At 47.8% G+C, this 18,151-nt stretch overlaps 1 protein-coding gene across 3 annotated transcripts in view; it reads left to right on the forward strand.

The window, feature by feature from the left end:
• The window catches only part of klu (zinc finger protein klumpfuss), a 362,831-nt gene that overhangs the window by 330,042 nt on the left and 14,638 nt on the right, over nt 1-18,151 (forward strand). The gene's annotated exons all lie outside the window — the stretch shown is intronic.

Here is an 18,151-nt window from a genome sequence, read left to right on the forward strand (position 1 = left end):
AATGATTGGTGATAATGCTATGCTGGCTGATATAAAAAAAAGAACAGAGGTGATATACGAGGTCAACAGCATCATAAATATACTTATTGTTATTTATATTACTTTTATGAGTGACGTGTCTGGCTTGCCCATAGATCACTCCCTCCTGTCAAACCTGCCCCACACTAGGCAATATGATTGTGAACACATCCACAACATAACGTATAAACAAACTATCGTATATCTTTTTCTTTTCTCTTTCATACTATTCGCCATTTCCCGCATTAGCCTGGTAGCGTTAAGGACAGAGAACTGGGCCTTTTAGGGAATATCCTCACCTGGCCCCCTTCCTTCTTTTGGAAAATGAAAAAAACTATCGTATATATATATATATATATATATATATATATATATATATATATATATAGATATATATATATATATATATATATATATATATATATATATATATATATATATATATATGTATATATATATATTTTTTTTTTTCTTTGTCGCTGTCTCCCGCGTTTGCGAGGTAGCGCAAGGAAACAGACGAAAGAAATGGCCCAACCCACCCCCATACACATGTATATACATACGTCCACACACGCAAATATACATACCTACACAGCTTTCCATGGTTTACCCCAGACGCCTCACACGCCCCGATCCAACCCACCGACAACACGTCAACCCCGGTATACCACATCGATCCAATTCACTCTATTCCTTGCTCTCCTTTCACCCTCTTGCATGTTCAGGCCCCGATCACACAAAATCTTTTTCACTCCATCTTTCCACCTCCAATTTGGTCTCCCTCTTCTCCTCGTTCCCTCCACCTCCGACACATATATCCTCTTGGTCAATCTTTCCTCACTCATCCTCTCCATGTGCCCAAACCATTTCAAAACACCCTCTTCTGCTCTCTCAATCACGCTCTTTTTATTTCCACACATCTCTCTTACCCTTACGTTACTTACTCGATCAAACCACCTCACACCACACATTGTCCTCAAACATCTCATTTCCAGCACATCCATCCTCCTGCGCACAACTCTATCCATAGCCCACGCCTCGCAACCATACAACATTGTTGGAACCACTATTCCTTCAAACATACCCATTTTTGCTTTCCGAGATAATGTTCTCGACTTCCACACATTCTTCAAGGCTCCCAGAATTTTCGCCCCCTCCCCCACCCTATGATCCACTTCCGCTTCCATGGTTCCATCCGCTGCCAGATCCACTCCCAGATATCTAAAACACTTCACTTCCTCCAGTTTTTCTCCATTCAAACTCACCTCCCAATTGACTTGACCCTCACCCCTACTGTACCTAATAACCTTGCTCTTATTCACATTTACTCTTAACTTTCTTCTTCCACACACTTTACCAAACTCAGCCACCAGCTTCTGCAGTTTCTCACATGAATCAGCCACCAGCGCTGTATCATCAGCGAACAACAACTGACTCACTTCCCAAGCTCTCTCATCCCCAACAGACTTCATACTTGCCCCTCTTTCCAAAACTCTTGCATTCACCTCCCTAACAACCCCATCCATAAACAAATTAAACAACCATGGAGACATCACACACCCCTGCCGCAAACCTACATTCACTGAGAACCAATCACTTTCCTCTCTTCTTACACGTACACATGCCTTACATCCTCGATAAAAACTTTTCACTGCTTCTGACAACTTGCCTCCCACACCATATATTCTTAATACCTTCCACAGAGCATCTCTATCAACTCTATCATATGCCTTCTCCAGATCCATAAATGCTACATACAAATCTATTTGCTTTTCTAAGTATTTCTCACATACATTCTTCAAAGCAAACACCTGATCCACACATCCTCTACCATATATATATATATATATATATATATATATATATATATATATATATAATCCTATGAGTTCACGGGGAAAATGAAACACGAAAAGTTCCCAAGTGCACTTTCGTGTAATAATCACATCGTCAGGGTAGACACAAGAGAGAAATATAACAGTCAGTTGATATACATCGAAGAGACGAAGCTAGGACGCCATTTGGTAAACATGTGATTGTCCAAAATATATATATATATATATATATATATATATATATATAAGAGCAAGGTTATTAGGTACAGTAGGGTTGAGGGTCAAGTCAATTGGGAGGTGAGTTTGAATGGAGAAAAACTGGAGGAAGTGAAGTGTTTTAGATATCTGGGAGTGGATCTGTCAGCGGATGGAACCATGGAAGCGGAAGTGGATCATAGGGTGGGGGAGGGGGCGAAAATTTTGGGAGCCTTGAAAAATGTGTGGAAGTCGAGAACATTATCTCGGAAAGCAAAAATGGGTATGTTTGAAGGAATAGTGGTTCCAACAATGTTGTATGGTTGCGAGGCGTGGGCTATGGATAGAGTTGTGCGCAGGAGGATGGATGTGCTGGAAATGAGATGTTTGAGGACAATGTGTGGTGTGAGGTGGTTTGATCGAGTAAGTAACGTAAGGGTAAGAGAGATGTGTGGAAATAAAAAGAGCGTGGTTGAGAGAGCAGAAGAGGGTGTTTTGAAATGGTTTGGGCACATGGAGAGAATGAGTGAGGAAAGATTGACCAAGAGGATATATGTGTCGGAGGTGGAGGGAACGAGGAGAAGAGGGAGACCAAATTGGAGGTGGAAAGATGGAGTGAAAAAGATTTTGTGTGATCGGGGCCTGAACATGCAGGAGGGTGAAAGGAGGGCAAGGAATAGAGTGAATTGGAGCGATGTGGTATACAGGGGTTGACGTGCTGTCAGTGGATTGAATCAAGGCATGTGAAGCGTCTGGGGTAAACCATGGAAAGCTGTGTAGGTATGTATATTTGCGTGTGTGGACGTGTGTATGTACGTGTGTATGGGGGTTGGGCCATTTCTTTCGTCTGTTTCCTCGCGCTACCTCGCAAACGCGGGAGACAGCGACAAAGTATAAAAAAAAAAAAAAAAAAAAAAAAAAAAAAAAAAAAAAAAAAAATATATATATATATATATATATATATATATCGTTAATGAGATGGCCTTGATTAGAGCCGCAATCACCCGTACCATCGTAAGGGAACTTCTTACCAGTGATTAAAACCTGAGCATGATAAAACTTTACTACAGAAGAATGTATCTCTGGCGATTGCTCTGGGGTGTGGCTGGGGTTGGGGGTGGAGTTGAGGGTGGGGGTAAAAGTGGGGGGTGGGGGGGCGTTATCAGAATCTTATCGCGCCGTGGGGGGTGGGGGATGATGGGTGGGCTACCCTCTGGCTGGTGCTCGGGTGGGCTGATAGGTAAGGCACGCAGGTGTGGGTTGGTGTTCAGGGGGAGGGCGCAGCAGGTGATCTGGAGGTGCGTGGGGGGGGGGGGGGGATTGGGGCACTGGAGGGGGGGGCACTTGAATCTACTGGGGCACTTCTAGATACTGGGTTGTATCTAGGGGCACTGGGTGGCACTGGCATTGATCAGGGGGCACTGGGTGGCACTGGCATTGATCAGGGGGCACTGGGTGGCACTGGCATTGATCAGGGGGCACTGGGTGGCACTGGCATTGATCAGGGGGCACTGGGTGGCACTGTCATTGATCAGGGGGCACTGGGTGGCACTGGCATTGATCAGGGGGCGCTGGGTGGCGCTGGCATTGATCAGGGGGCACTGGGTGGCACTGGCATTGATCAAGGGGCACTGGGTGGCACTGGCATTGATCAGGGGGCACTGGGTGGCGCTGGCATTGATCAGGGGGCACTGGGTGGCGCTGGCATTGATCAGGGGGCACTGGGTGGCGCTAGCATTGATCAGGGGGCACTGGGTGGCACTGGCATTGATCAGGGGGCACTGGGTGGCGCTGGCATTGATCAGGGGGCACTGGGTGGCGCTGGCATTGATCAGGGGGCACTGGGTGGCGCTGGCATTGATCAGGGGGCACTGGGTGGCGCTAGCATTGATCAGGGGGCACTGGGTGGCGCTAGCATTGATCAGGGGTACTGGGTGGAACTGGCATTGATCAGGGGGCACTGGGTGGCGCTAGCATTGATCAGGGGGCACTGGGTGGCACTGGCATTGATCAGGGGGCACTGGGTGGCACTGGCATTGATCAGGGGGCACTGGGTGGCGCTGGCATTGATCAGGGGGCACTGGGTGGCACTGGCATTGATCAGGGGGCACTGGGTGGCGCTAGCATTGATCAGGGGGCACTGGGTGGCGCTGGCATTGATCAGGGGGCACTGGGTGGCGCTGGCATTGATCAGGGGGTACTGGGTGGAACTGGCATTTTATCAAGGGGGCACTAGGTGGAACTGGCATTTACCAGGGGGCACTGGGTGGCGCTAGCATTGATCAGGGGGCACTGGGTGGCGCTGGCATTGATCAGGGGGCACTGGGTGGCGCTGGCATTGATCAGGGGGCACTGGGTGGCGCTAGCATTGATCAGGGGGCACTGGGTGGCGCTAGCATTGATCAGGGGGCACTGGGTGGCGCTGGCATTGATCAGGGGGCACTGGGTGGCGCTGGCATTGATCAGGGGGCACTGGGTGGCGCTAGCATTAATCAGGGGGCACTGGGTGGCGCTGGCATTGATCAGGGGGCACTGGGTGGCGCTGGCATTGATCAGGGGGTACTGGGTGGAACTGGCATTTTATCAAGGGGGCACTAGGTGGAACTGGCATTTACCAGGGGGCACTGGGTGGCGCTAGCATTGATCAGGGGGCACTGGGTGGCACTGGCATTGATCAGGGGGCACTAGGTGGAACTGGCATTTACCAGGGGGCACTGGGTGGCGCTGGCATTGATCAGGGGGCACTGGGTGGCGCTGGCATTGATCAGGGGGCACTGGGTGGCGCTAGCATTGATCAGGGGGCACTGGGTGGCGCTAGCATTGATCAGGGGGCACTGGGTGGCGCTGGCATTGATCAGGGGGCACTGGGTGGCGCTGGCATTGACCAGGGGGCACTGGGTGGCGCTAGCATTGATCAGGGGGCACTGGGTGGCGCTAGCATTGATCAGGGGGCACTGGGTGGCGCTGGCATTGATCAGGGGGCACTGGGTGGCGCTGGCATTGATCAGGGGGCACTGGGTGGCGCTGGCATTGATCAGGGGGCACTGGGTGGCGCTGGCATTGATCAGGGGGTACTGGGTGGAACTGGCATTTTATCAAGGGGGCACTAGGTGGAACTGGCATTTACTAGGGGGTACTGGGTGGCACTGGCATTGATCAGGGGGCACTGGGTGGCGCTGGCATTGATCAGGGGGCACTGAGTGGCACTGGCATTTATCAAGGGGGCGCTAGGTGGAACTGGCATTTACCAGGGGGGTACTAGGTGGAACTGGCATTAACCAGGGGGGTACTAGGTGGAACTGGCATTTACCAGCGGGGTACTGGGTGCACCTGGCATTTACCAGCGGGGTACTGGGTGGAAATGAGTTGTTAGAGAGGCGTTGACAGATGTGTTGCTTGATATAGCAAGCTGCCCCAAGGCTGCGCTACTTCCAGTGGCAGGAGAATGCGGACTCCTTCAGAGTGAGAAGTTCTTTGACGAGACTGTAATTTCAGTAATACAGTTTCGCCAAGGATGACCTGACACTCGCAGTGTTACATCTTGCAGGCAGTCCGGTAGCACCTGTATATATATAGCTATGTTACTTACTACTTGTGAGCAGCTCTGGCTATGTTACTCGCTACGTGAAGCTCTGTTACACGCTGCTTGTCCTGCAATGACGTTTCTGAAGCAATTTTTTCGAGTTGAGGCGCACCGTTTGCATTATGAAGCCGAGGAGCTGGTACAGTGGTGTGACATGTGTAGTGTGATGGGTAAGGCTCCATGTACAGTGGTGTGATATGTGTAGTGTGATGGGTAAGGCACCGTGTACAGTGGTGTGACATGTGTAGTGTGATGGGTAAGGCACCATGTACAGTGGTGTGACATGTGTAGTGTCATGGGTAAGGCACCATGTACAGTGGTGTGATATGTGTAGTGTGATGGGTAAGGCACCATGTACTGTGGTGTGATATGTGTAGTGTCATGGGTAAGGCACCATGTACAGTGGTGTGACATGTGTAGTGTCATGGGTAAGGCACCATGTACTGTGGTGTGACATGTGTAGTGTCATGGGTAAGGCACCATGTACAGTGGTGTGGCATGTGTAGTGTCATGGGTAAGGCACCATGTACTGTGGTGTGATATGTGTAGTGTGATGGGTAAGGCACCATGTACAGTGGTGTGACATGTGTAGTGTCATGGGTAAGGCACCATGTACAGTGGTGTGACATGTGTAGTGTCATGGGTAAGGCACCATGTATAGTCTACCACGGTGGTGCATGAAGGGAAGCCATACGTGGATCACGCGGGCATATGACGTGTTCGTGATCTGTGCAAAAACAGTGTTGTATATATGCAGTTCACACACACACACACACACACACACACACACAGAAACACAGATAGACAGACAGACAGACATAGACACACACACACACACACACACACACACACACAGAAACACAGATAGACAGACAGACAGACATAGACACACACACACTCACACACACACACACACACACACACACACACACACACACACACACACAGAAACACAGATAGACAGATAGACAGACACACACACACACACTCAAACGAAGGAAGGAAGGAAGGGGGGGGGGGGGAAGAAAATGAAAGCATTCTGCATGGCTTTCAAATCTCTCGTGACGGTAGGATAAAACAGTTGAAGGAAGGAAGGTGGGTCCGGGGGTCAGACTGTGCCATCCCACCCTTGCTCGACCACCGCCTCCGTCTCACGCCACCCGAGACCTGAGAATGGAATGTCAAACCTCGCGCCAAGCAGACACAGCAAGCGGACGTGAAAGTAGCTGATGTGGTCGTAAGGGAGGCGTGGGAAGGGGCAACCGCCGAGGCGACCTACGCGTTTTTCACGTATTGAGTGTTACCTCACCTCATTCTTGCCTGCGTAAACGAGACGTAAACTGAGCGGGGGGGGGGGGGGGGGGTTAGGAGGGACGGGGGAGGTAATAAACTGCTTAGTAAATGGTGTAAACCATGTTGATTCTGTGTAAGGGGTTTAAGGGGAGGGGTGGTAAACTGCTTGGTAAATGGTGTAAACCATGTTGATTCTGTGTAAGGGGTTTAAGGGGAGGGGTGGTAAACTGCTTAGTAAATGGTGTAAACCATGTTGATTCTGTGTGTCTACCACACCCCTCCACCACACCACTCCCACCACAGTCCACCCCCTTCTAATTATGTGGTTTGTAAACATGTCAAAATTTACCGCAAGGAAAGCACATATATGTATACCAACGGAGAAAATGGAATATGAATTCATTGCTTTTCTCTAATGGAAAACGTAACGTGGAGAAAAAAAGGAAGTTATATAAATTCCTTTTTTTCCTGTCTTTTATGGAAAACCCAAGTGTGCTCTTTCACTGAAACTAGCAAACACGATTGTAATGGACGCGTGCTTGTTAAGGTAACACATACTGCTTGTTAGTTCGCTTGTAGGGATACACGAGTGTAACATGTACAGTGAAGGACACGAGGAGAAACAGCAAGCACTTGGCCAGCCAGACAGCCAACCAGCCAGCAAGTTATCCACTCAACCAGTCACCCAGCCAGTTCCCCACTCAACCAGTCACCCAGCCAGTTCCCCACTCAACCAGTCACCCAGCCAGTTCCCCACTCAACTAGTCACCCAGCCAGTTACCCACTCAACCAGTCACCCAGCCAGTTCCCCACTCAACCAGTCACCCAGCCAGCGAGGCACACTCTTCCACAACACTCCTGACTTTCCAAAAATGTGATGCCATCACACGCACTCGATCACATCCCTCCCCTGAGTCAACACACGCACTCGATCACATCCCTCCCCTGGGTCAACACACGCACTCGATCACATCCCTCCCCTGGGTCAACACAAGCGCGCGATCACAACCCTCTCCTGGGTCAACACACGCGCTCGATCACATCTCTCCCCTGGGTCAACACAAGCGCGCGATCACATCGCTCCCCTGGGTCAACACACGTACTCGATCACATCACTCCCCTGGGTCAACAAATAGAGAGGGAGAGAGAGAGAGAGAGAGAGAGAGAGAGAGAGAGAGAGAGAGAGAGAGAGAGAGAGAGAGAGAGAGAGATGACGTGAGGGAAACCCGACACTGCAGGTTGTCATCAGCCTGGCGTGTGGTGTGGGGGGCTTCCCTGCTGGCCAGGCCCTTATCTGGCCCGGGTGGCGCTACCCTTGTCGTCCAGGGCCGTACCAGTGGCCCATTAAGTCGTCGCCCACGACACGCAGATGATATGTGGTCAGTAACCCTTAACCCTCCTCCATATATATATATATACATATATATATATATATATATATATATATATATATATATATATATATATATATATATATATATATATATATATATATCATACTTAATCACTGCTTCCCGTGTCAGCGAGGTAGCACCAGGAAACGGACAAAGAACGGCCCATCCACTCATATACATACACATGTATATACATACACGTCCACACACAGTACATATACATATCTATACATCTCAACGTATACATATATATACACACAGAGACATATACATATATACACATGTACATAGTTCATACTGTCTGCCCTTGTTCATTCCCGTCGCCACCTCGCCACACATGTAATGAAAACCCCCTCCCCCCTCATGTGTGCGAGGTAGCGCTAGGAAAAGACAACAAAGGCCACATTCGTTCACACTCAGTCTCTAGCTGTCATGTATAATGCACCGAAACCACAGCTCCCTTTCCACCCCAGACGCTTCACGTTCAATCCATTGACAGCACGTCGACCCCGGTATACCACATCGTTCCAATTCACTCTATTCCTTGCACGCCTTTCACCCTCCTGCATGTTCAAGCCCTGATCACTCAAAGCCTTTTTCACTCCATCTTTCCACCTCCAATTTGGTCTCCCACTTCTCGTTCCCTCCACCTCTGACACATATATCCTCTTTGTCCATCTTTCCTCACTCATTCTCTCCATGTGGGCTATAGATAGAATTGTGCGCAGGAGGGTGGATGTGTTGGAAATGAGATGTTTGAGGACGATATGTGATGTGAGGTGGTTTGATCGAGTAAGTAATAAAAGGGTAAGAGAGATGTGTGGTAATAAAAAGAGTGTGGTTGAGAGAGCAGAAGTGGGTGTTTTGAAAGATATATATATATATATATATATATATATCCCTGGGGACAGGAGGGAAAGAATGCCTCCCACGTATTCCCTGCGTGTCGTAGAAGGCGACTGAAAGGGGAGTGAGCGTCAGTCACTGGAAATCTTCCCCTCCTGTATTGCTTTCCGAAAGAATATCTTTCCCCTTCTAACGTTCAGTCATCCCTTCCTTCGTGACGCTTCTTCGTTTACGTGGGAAATGGCAAACTTGGAAAGGCGATAGGAGGCCGGGGGGAGCTGCCGTAGCATCATGGATGAGATGCTTATAATACGATAATAGTAATATCTCCGTTTCCTAATAGTGAGGGACACCCTCCTTGCCGTCAGCCGCCCACCTAACCACCCAGCCAGGGTGTGTGGGTGGGTGGGTGAGTGCGTCCGTCGTCACCCTGTGCACCACACCCCCTGCGTCAGGATGGGTGGGACGGGTCGGGTTTTCTGTGGGTCTGGGGCGCACGCGAGGTGCACTTCCCCGTCCTGCTCGACCGGATGTTCCAGCCTCACCTCAAGGATCTCCGGCATGGCGAGGGACACACACACACACACACACACACACACACACACACACATACACACACACACACACACACACACACACAAACACACGCACGCAAACACATACACACAAGGATCCTGGTGAAGTAATCCTGCCTGTGGGTGTGTGTGGGTAGAACTCATAATGATGGTATATATATATATATATATATATATATATATATATATATATATATATATATATATATATATATATATATATATATATATATATATTCCTATGAGTCCACGGGGAAAATGAAACACTTTTCGTGTTTCATTTTCCCCGAGGACTCATAGGAATATCTTGATCACGCGCAAAATTGTGATCCTTTCGAATATATATATATATATATATATATATATATATATATATATATATATATATATATATATATATATATATATATATATATATATATTTCTCGAGTAAAAAGAAGGGCATAGTGCTCCTAGAGAAGGTTCAGCGGAACGCAAGTAATATATTGTAGGAAGTGAGTGAGGTTCTTTGCCAGACGAGGAAACAAGGCCTTGGCTTGCCTCCAAGTAAGTGAGGGAATTTAAGTGATGTGAATAAGTACTTTCTTCTGACCATACTGAATTCTAAAGTGATTGACCATGACGCACTTATGGGCCGCCCGGGGTCGAACATGCACAGGTTCGAATCCTAGTTGCGGCAGTCAGTCAACAGACAACCTAAATGTTTATCATTCTCTAGGGATTTGATTGATAAAATGAGTCCCTGGCATGGTCTAGGGTAGATAGATAGATAGATAAATACATAGATAGATAGATAGATAGCGCTGATGAGATGGCATTGACAAGTTGCCCTTGCCACCTCAGTTAACATGTAGAAAAAAACTGCAACACTGATCACTCCACACTACACAGTCGCCATTCCTCTGGTCCTCACACCAGTGCTCGTTTTCCGTCATGTACGACGTGGTTCCTGTCTCCCAGTTCGATCCTGTACAGAATCATTGGAATATGGCAAGCAGTGACTTGGTGGTCAGATTCGATGATGCTCGAACACAATTGCTCTCAGCGTCCCTACCTAAATGTCACTCGTTTTCCCCCCTCTCCGTTCAACATCTTAACACCACAGTTCAACTCTGTGGTAACTTAAAGGTGTTGGACATAACCACATTTTCCACTCTTGTCCTGAAAACCCCACATGATCAGCGTCACAAAACGTGCATTCCAAAAAGCTTTGGACGCGCTATGTATGTCGTCTGGGATAATCCCAGGGATTTTGTGATGGTGAGAACTATGGATGTGATAGCAGCTCTTCCGAATGAGGAATAGTGAGAATACGTTAGAGAATGTGAGGAAGTTATCCTGTAATTGTGAGTATGTATGTACTTTGATACGATAGGAATGAGGAAGAGAGGCGAGTGTTCTGGGAGGAAGGCGAGTGAGTGTGTTAGCAAGGGTGGTGTATGGGTGCCGTAATGATTATCCATATCGGCCGTTACGTCTTATAGTCTCATCCTTATCTGTCCATCGTGACGTTGCTTCCCTCTCCCTGTTTCACAGGTACCATTTCCCCCACTGCTCTCGTGAGCTGTTTGTGCGTGTCCCCGTCACCAAGGGTTGAGCCCTTGTAACGCGCATGGCTGCTGTTTCCCGTGGTTTCTTTGATGGCAACTACTCGAGGATTGACCGTTATCATACCACCTCCTTTCCACGGCTGACGCAGCTATGGCATTGTCTTCCTTCTTGTCCATTCCTCTTCCTATATCAGGTCCGCTGATTCATTTCTTCTTTCTCTTTTCTCACTTTACTATCCACCCAAGACAACCAGAACTGGGGCACACAAACTACGAAGTATGCACACCTGTACGTAGATACAGACGGACAAACACGTAGGTGTGCACATGGAGACCATCAGACACACATAGACAATCAAACACATATATACATACACATATACAAATACGCCCATAGAAAGATACAAACATAGGCAGACAGGACACGTAGTAGTTAGAAGTCATCATACGTTCTGACACATAACCACACACACACACACACACACACACACACATACACACACACACACACACACACACACACACACACACACACACACACACACACACACACACACACACAAACACCATAAGCATGTACACATCGTTCATAGAAAAAAGTTAGATAAAAAGAAGACGAAATTACAGACGTCAAGGTGAGGTGTAATGGCCAGAAGGCGTTCTGAGGACAGACCAGTCAACTGTGTTCGGTTCCGTTGGCCTTCTGAGCCTCAGTCACAGCCCCGCGCCTCCACCACTCCCCGGAGAGGGTTGGGGAGCCATCCATAACCCCCAGAGAAGGTTAAGGCACCCACTCACAACCCTCCCAGAGAGGTTGGGGGAATCTCCTTGACCATCTCCACCTGATTCTTGTTATTACCTGATTCACAAGAACACGCCACCACCCACAACCCCCGAAGAAGGCTGGGGGAGCCGCCCACAGCCCACGGAGAGGGTTGGAGGGAGCTCCCCAGCCCCCAGAGGACCTGAGGGAATCTCCCTGACCTCCTCCACCTGATCCTTGTTATCACCTGATTCACAAAAAACACCGCCACCCACAACCCCCGGAGAGGGTTAAGGGAACCGCCCACACCCCCTCCCCTGAGAAAGAGTGGGGGAATCACCCTGACCTGCTCCGCCTGGTTCCTGTTATGACGTGACTCGCAAGAAAACAACCAGGGTTGTGGATGGTGATTACGAATCACTGAGGGTTGGCAGCTCACTCAGTGTCCTGTTTGTGAGCCAGAGGGAGGCGGGTGACACTAGATGTAAGGAATGCATGAGTAGTCGGTCAGGGAGGGTGGCTCCAGTGAGGTCAGAGGAGAGGGGTTGGGTGTGGGGTGTTGGTGGGGGGGGGGAGTGGTTAAGTTTGTGGATTGGTGAGGTTAGGTGGTGGTAGGGGGGGGTTGGTGTGGTTAGGTATTGAGGTGGGTGTGCGTGGTTTGGTCAGGTGTGTGGGTTGGTGTGGTTGTATGTTTTGGTTGGTGTGGTAGTGTGCTTGGGTTGATGTGGTCGGGTGTGTAGGTTGGTGTGGTCGGGTGTGTGGGTTGGTGTGGTCGTGTGTATGGGTTGGTGTGGTCGTGTGTGTAGGTTGGTGTGATCGTGTGTGTGTTTTGGTGTGGTAGTGTGCTTGGGTTGGTGTGGTCGGGTGTGTAGGTTGGTGTGGTCGGTTGTGTGGGTTAGTGAGGTCGTGTGTATGGGTTGGTGTAGTCGTGTGTATGGGTTGGTGTGGTTGGGTATGTGGGTTGGTGTGGTCGTGTGTGTGGGTTGGTGTGGTCGTGTGTATGGGTTGGTGCGTTTGGGTGTGTGGGTTGGTGTGATCGTGTGTGTGGGTTGGTGTGGTCGTGTGTATGGGTTGGTGTGGTCGGGTGTGTGTTTGGGTGTGTGGGTTGGTGTGGTCGTGTGTATGGGTTGGTGTGGTCGTGTGCTTGGGTTGGTGTGGTCGTGTGTGTAGGTTGGTGTGGTCGTGTGTGTGGGTTGGTGTGGTCGTGTGTGTGGGTTGGTGTGGTCGTGTGCTTGGGATGGTGTGGTCGTGTGCTTGGGTTGGTGTGGTCGTGTGTGTGGGTTGGTGTGGTCATGTGCTTGGGTTGGTGTGGTCGTGTGCTTGGGTTGGTGTGGTCGTGTGTGTAGGTTGGTGTGGTCGTGTGTGTGGGTTGGTGTGGTCGTGTGTGTGGGTTGGTGTGGTCGTGTGCTTGGGATGGTGTGGTCGTGTGCTTGGGTTGGTGTGGTCGGGTGTATGGGTTGGTGTGGTCGGGTGTGTGTTTGGGTGTGTGGGTTCGTGTGGTCGGGTGTTTGGGTTGGTGTGGTCGTGTGTGTGGGTTGGTGTGGTCATGTGCTTGGGTTGGTGTGGTCGTGTGCTTGGGTTGGTGTGGTCGTGTGTGTAGGTTGGCGTGGTCGTGTGTGTGGGTTGGTGTGGTCGTGTGTGTGGGTTGGTGTGGTCGTGTGCTTGGGATGGTGTGGTCGTGTGCTTGGGTTGGTGTGGTCGGGTGTATGGGTTGGTGTGGTCGGGTGTATGGGCTGGTGTGGTCTTGTGCATGGGTTGGTGTGGTCGGGTGTGTAGGTTGGTATGGTCGTGTGTGGATGAGTTTTAGTCAGGTGTTTGGGTTAGTGTGCTCAAGTGCAGGTTGGTGTGGCTAAGTGTGTGTAGATTGGTGTAGCCAGGTGTATATGGGTAGGTGTATGTAGGTGTTTGTGGGCTGGTATGGTCAGCTGTAAGTCGATGTGATCAGGTGTGGGTTGGTGTGTAGGAGGGCTAGTATGGTCAGGTATTTGTGAGATGTGGGTTGGCGAGGTCAGGTGTGTGCGTGGGAGGGTTGGTGTGGTCAGGTGTGTGTGTGTGTGGGAGGTTTGGCATGGTCATGTACGCGTTGGTTTGGTCAGATGTGTCCGTGGGAGGGTTGGTGTGGTCATGTATGTGTGTGGGAGTGTTGGTGTGGTCATGTATGTGTGTGGGAGGGTTGGTGTGGTCATGTGTGTATGTGTGTGTGTGTGTGTGTGTGTGTGTGTGTGTGTGTGGGAGGTTTGGCATGGTCATGTACGTGTTGGTTTGGTCAGATGTGTCCGTGGGAGGGTTGGTGTGGTCATGTGTGTGTGTGTGTGTGTGTGTGTGTGTGTGTGTGTGTGTGTGTGTGTGTGTGTGTGTGTGTGTGTGTGTGTGTGTGTGTGTGTGTGTGTGGGAGGTTTGGTATGGTCAGATGTAGGTTGGTGTGGTGAGGTGTGTGTGTGTGTGTATGGGAGGGTTGGTGTGGTCAGGTGTGTGTGTGTGTGTAGGTTGGTTGGTGTGGTCATGTTTGAGTCAGTGTTGGTAGGTGTGGTAGGGGGCGTGGGTTGGCGTGGTCAGGTGTGTGTGTGTGGGAGGGTTGGCGTGGTCAGGTGTGTGTGTGTGTAAGATGGCTGGTGTAGTCATGTGTGAGTCAGTGTTGGTTGGTGTGGTAGGGGGCGTGGGTTGGCGTGGCCATGTTTGGGTGGGCAGCTGTCAACCCAAGCTCTCGTTTCTGCTTCATCATTACAAATAACGAAAATTGATTTTGGTCGATACTTTCTCTGCAAAGGCAAGTGGATAATTTCCTGGACGCTACAAACAAAGCAGGAATTGAGAAGTAATGTTAAAGCATATATATATATATATATATATATATATATATATATATATATATATATATATATATATATATATATATATATATAGGGTGGGGGAGGGGGCGAAAATTTTGGGAGCCTTGAAAAATGTGTGGAAGTCGAGAACATTATCTCGGAAAGCAAAAATGGGTATGTTTGAAGGAGTAGTGGTTCCAACAATGCTGTATGGTTGCGAGGCGTGGGCTATGGATAGAGTTGTGCGCAGGAGGATGGATGTGCTGGAAATGAGATGTTTGAGGACAATGTGTGGTGTGAGGTGGTTTGATCGAGTAAGTAACGTAAGGGTAAGAGAGATGTGTGGAAATAAAAAGAGCGTGGTTGAGAGAGCAGAAGAGGGTGTTTTGAAATGGTTTGGGCACATGGAGAGAATGAGTGAGGAAAGATTGACCAAGAGGATATATGTGTCGGAGGTGGAGGGAACGAGGAGAAGAGGGAGACCAAATTGGAGGTGGAAAGATGGAGTGAAAAAGATTTTGTGTGATCGGGGCCTGAACATGCAGGAGGGTGAAAGGAGGGCAAGGAATAGAGTGAATTGGAGCGATGTGGTATACAGGGGTTGACGTGCTGTCAGTGGATTGAATCAAGGCATGTGAAGCGTCTGGGGTAAACCATGGAAAGCTGTGTAGGTATGTATATTTGCGTGTGTGGATGTGTGTATGTACATGTGTATGGGGGGGGGGGGTTGGGCCATTTCTTTCGTCTGTTTCCTTGCGCTACCTCGCAAACGCGGGAGACAGCGACAAAGTATAAAAAAAAAAAAAAAGAAAAATATATATATATTCTTTCTTTTCTTTCAAACTATTCGCCATTTCCCGCGTTAGCAAGGTAGCGTTAAGAACAGAGGACTGGGCCTTTGAGGGAATATCCTCACCTGGCCCCCTTCTCTGTTCCTTCTTTTGGAAAAAAAAAAATGAGAGGGGAGGATTTCCATCACCCCGCTCCCTTCCCTTTTAGTCGCCTTCTATATATATATATATATATATATATATATATATATATATATATATATATATATATATATATATATATATATATATATATATATATGAAGGTGAAATCGCAATTCAATAGGAGTTCATATAATATTATTTAACATGTAGTCTTCCATACATGTTTCACGGAGACCAACCACCTCATCAGGTACCAACAATTTATAAAGCTTTTCAAATCCAAACATCACCACAAAATCTCCGTCTTAATTCCGACTGGAGTGTTGGAAATAAGACAGAGTCACAAAGTGTTGTGATGTTATGTGTGCGTCAGTGTGCAGAGTGTGCAGGACGTTTGAATAGGAAGTGCTCCGTGTCCTCTTTATGTCAGAGGCATCAAAGTGTTGTGATGTTGTGTGTGCGTCAGTGTGCAGAGTGTGCAGGACGTTTGAATAGGAAGTGCTCTGTGTTCTCTTTATGTCAGTGGCATCGAAGTGTTGTGATGTTATGTTATGTGTGCGTCAGTGTGCAGAGTGTGCAGGACGTTTGAATAGTAAGTGCTCTGTGTCCTCTTTATGTCAGAGGCATCGTGGTGCCTTGGGATGTGCTGAAACGGTGTTTCCGGTGATGTCCAAAGGGTAAACAGGAGTGTGACTCGTATTTGTCTAGAGAGTGTCGTTATCTATAAGTGTATGTACGTCTCTTTGTCTGGGATACTCATGAAACTTGAAGCATTTATTTGTTTCTCAGCATCTAAAAGACTGAATGCTACAAGACCCATAACTCTACCAACGGATCTTTCATAAGATATATCCTTTAGTATTAAAAGGCTTAACCTGAAGTGTCATCTTGGCTTATTGCCTTGAAGAAATCACACTAAAGGCCAACGGAACTTAATCCTTGGCCAACAGAACCCAACACTCGGCCAACAAAGCTAATGCTTGGCCAACAGAACTTCATACTTGCCCAACGGAATCTAATACGGATTTGGAACCCCCCCCCAACACAATATTTCCATCCGTGCTTATTTCTTTCCCAACATCTGTGTTGTACTGTGGGTGAAGCAAGTCAGTGTTCCATGAAACACCGTTATTTCACTTATTCATAAATCAGTTAATGCCATAACTAGAGGACCTTCTTTATATGATAACATGAAAGAATCTTTTTGGAAAAGGAAGATTAATTCTGTTCTGAGTGTTCTCCTGTGAAGCACATGTCCTGTGGGTCTCTAGATGTGATCTACATTTGTGAACATTTCTGCGATGGGAACAGACCTCGACCAGTAACGATCGTTCCCCAATTTGATGTGACCGTAATCATGGCTCCTGGGTTACTCGCCAGTGCAAGTGCTCTTAATGCTTTTACTTGTCTATATACAGATGGGATTAGAGAGATATGTTCTGGATTAACGATCATTATAATTAGTTTAAGAAAATAATGATAATAATGATAATGCTGTTATCATTATTATCTTTATCATTACTATCATTATCATCTTATCATCATTTTTTTCATTTTTCATTACATTTAATCGCCGTCTCCCGCGTCAGCCAGGTAGCGCAAGGAAACAGACGAGGAACGGCCCAGCCCACCCACATACACACGTATACATTATCATTATCATTAATATCAATATTATTTTTTCTTATATTTATGATTATCATTTGTATAATCATCACCAATAAACAGTGTTCCTGTTACATACGGATTTCCGGGGGGGAAAAACTCTGACATAATAGCCATTTTTGCATTAATTGTAATCTTAAGATTCGCCTCTGTAGCATATATTAGCATATATAGCATATATCAGGTGACTGAGTGAATGAGCAATTTCTTCAGTGGGAATGTAGCTTTACGGGAAACTACTGCATTTAATTGACCGTCGTAATTATCAGGAGGATATAGAATGATGGAGTGAAGGAGGCTTAGTAGTATCGGGGTCTGAACATTAAGGAGTGTGAGAGGCGTGCATGGGATAGAATAAAGTGGATTGACATTGGATAAACTTAGGGAAGGGGGGAGACGTGTTGGCAATGATGAATATATACCACGCATTAGTCTGTGAGTCTTGGCGCTGGTTGCGGCGCATTATACATGACAGAGAGGGAATGAGTACAAATTAGGCTATATTTCTTCTGTTCTTGACGCGCAATTATCATTATTATACATACTGTTCTTTGCTTTACCGCTGAAGTCTTGTAGATGTGCCTTATATATATACTATTCTTTGCTTTTCTGTTCTCGTGTCATAGATGCACCCTAACATTGTAGCCTCCTTTGCTGCCTGGGTCCTCGTGACTAACCTAACCTTCTTG

The sequence above is a fragment of the Panulirus ornatus genome, chromosome 40 (assembly GCF_036320965.1).
Source record: "Panulirus ornatus isolate Po-2019 chromosome 40, ASM3632096v1, whole genome shotgun sequence".
Lineage (NCBI taxonomy): Eukaryota > Metazoa > Arthropoda > Malacostraca > Decapoda > Palinuridae > Panulirus > Panulirus ornatus.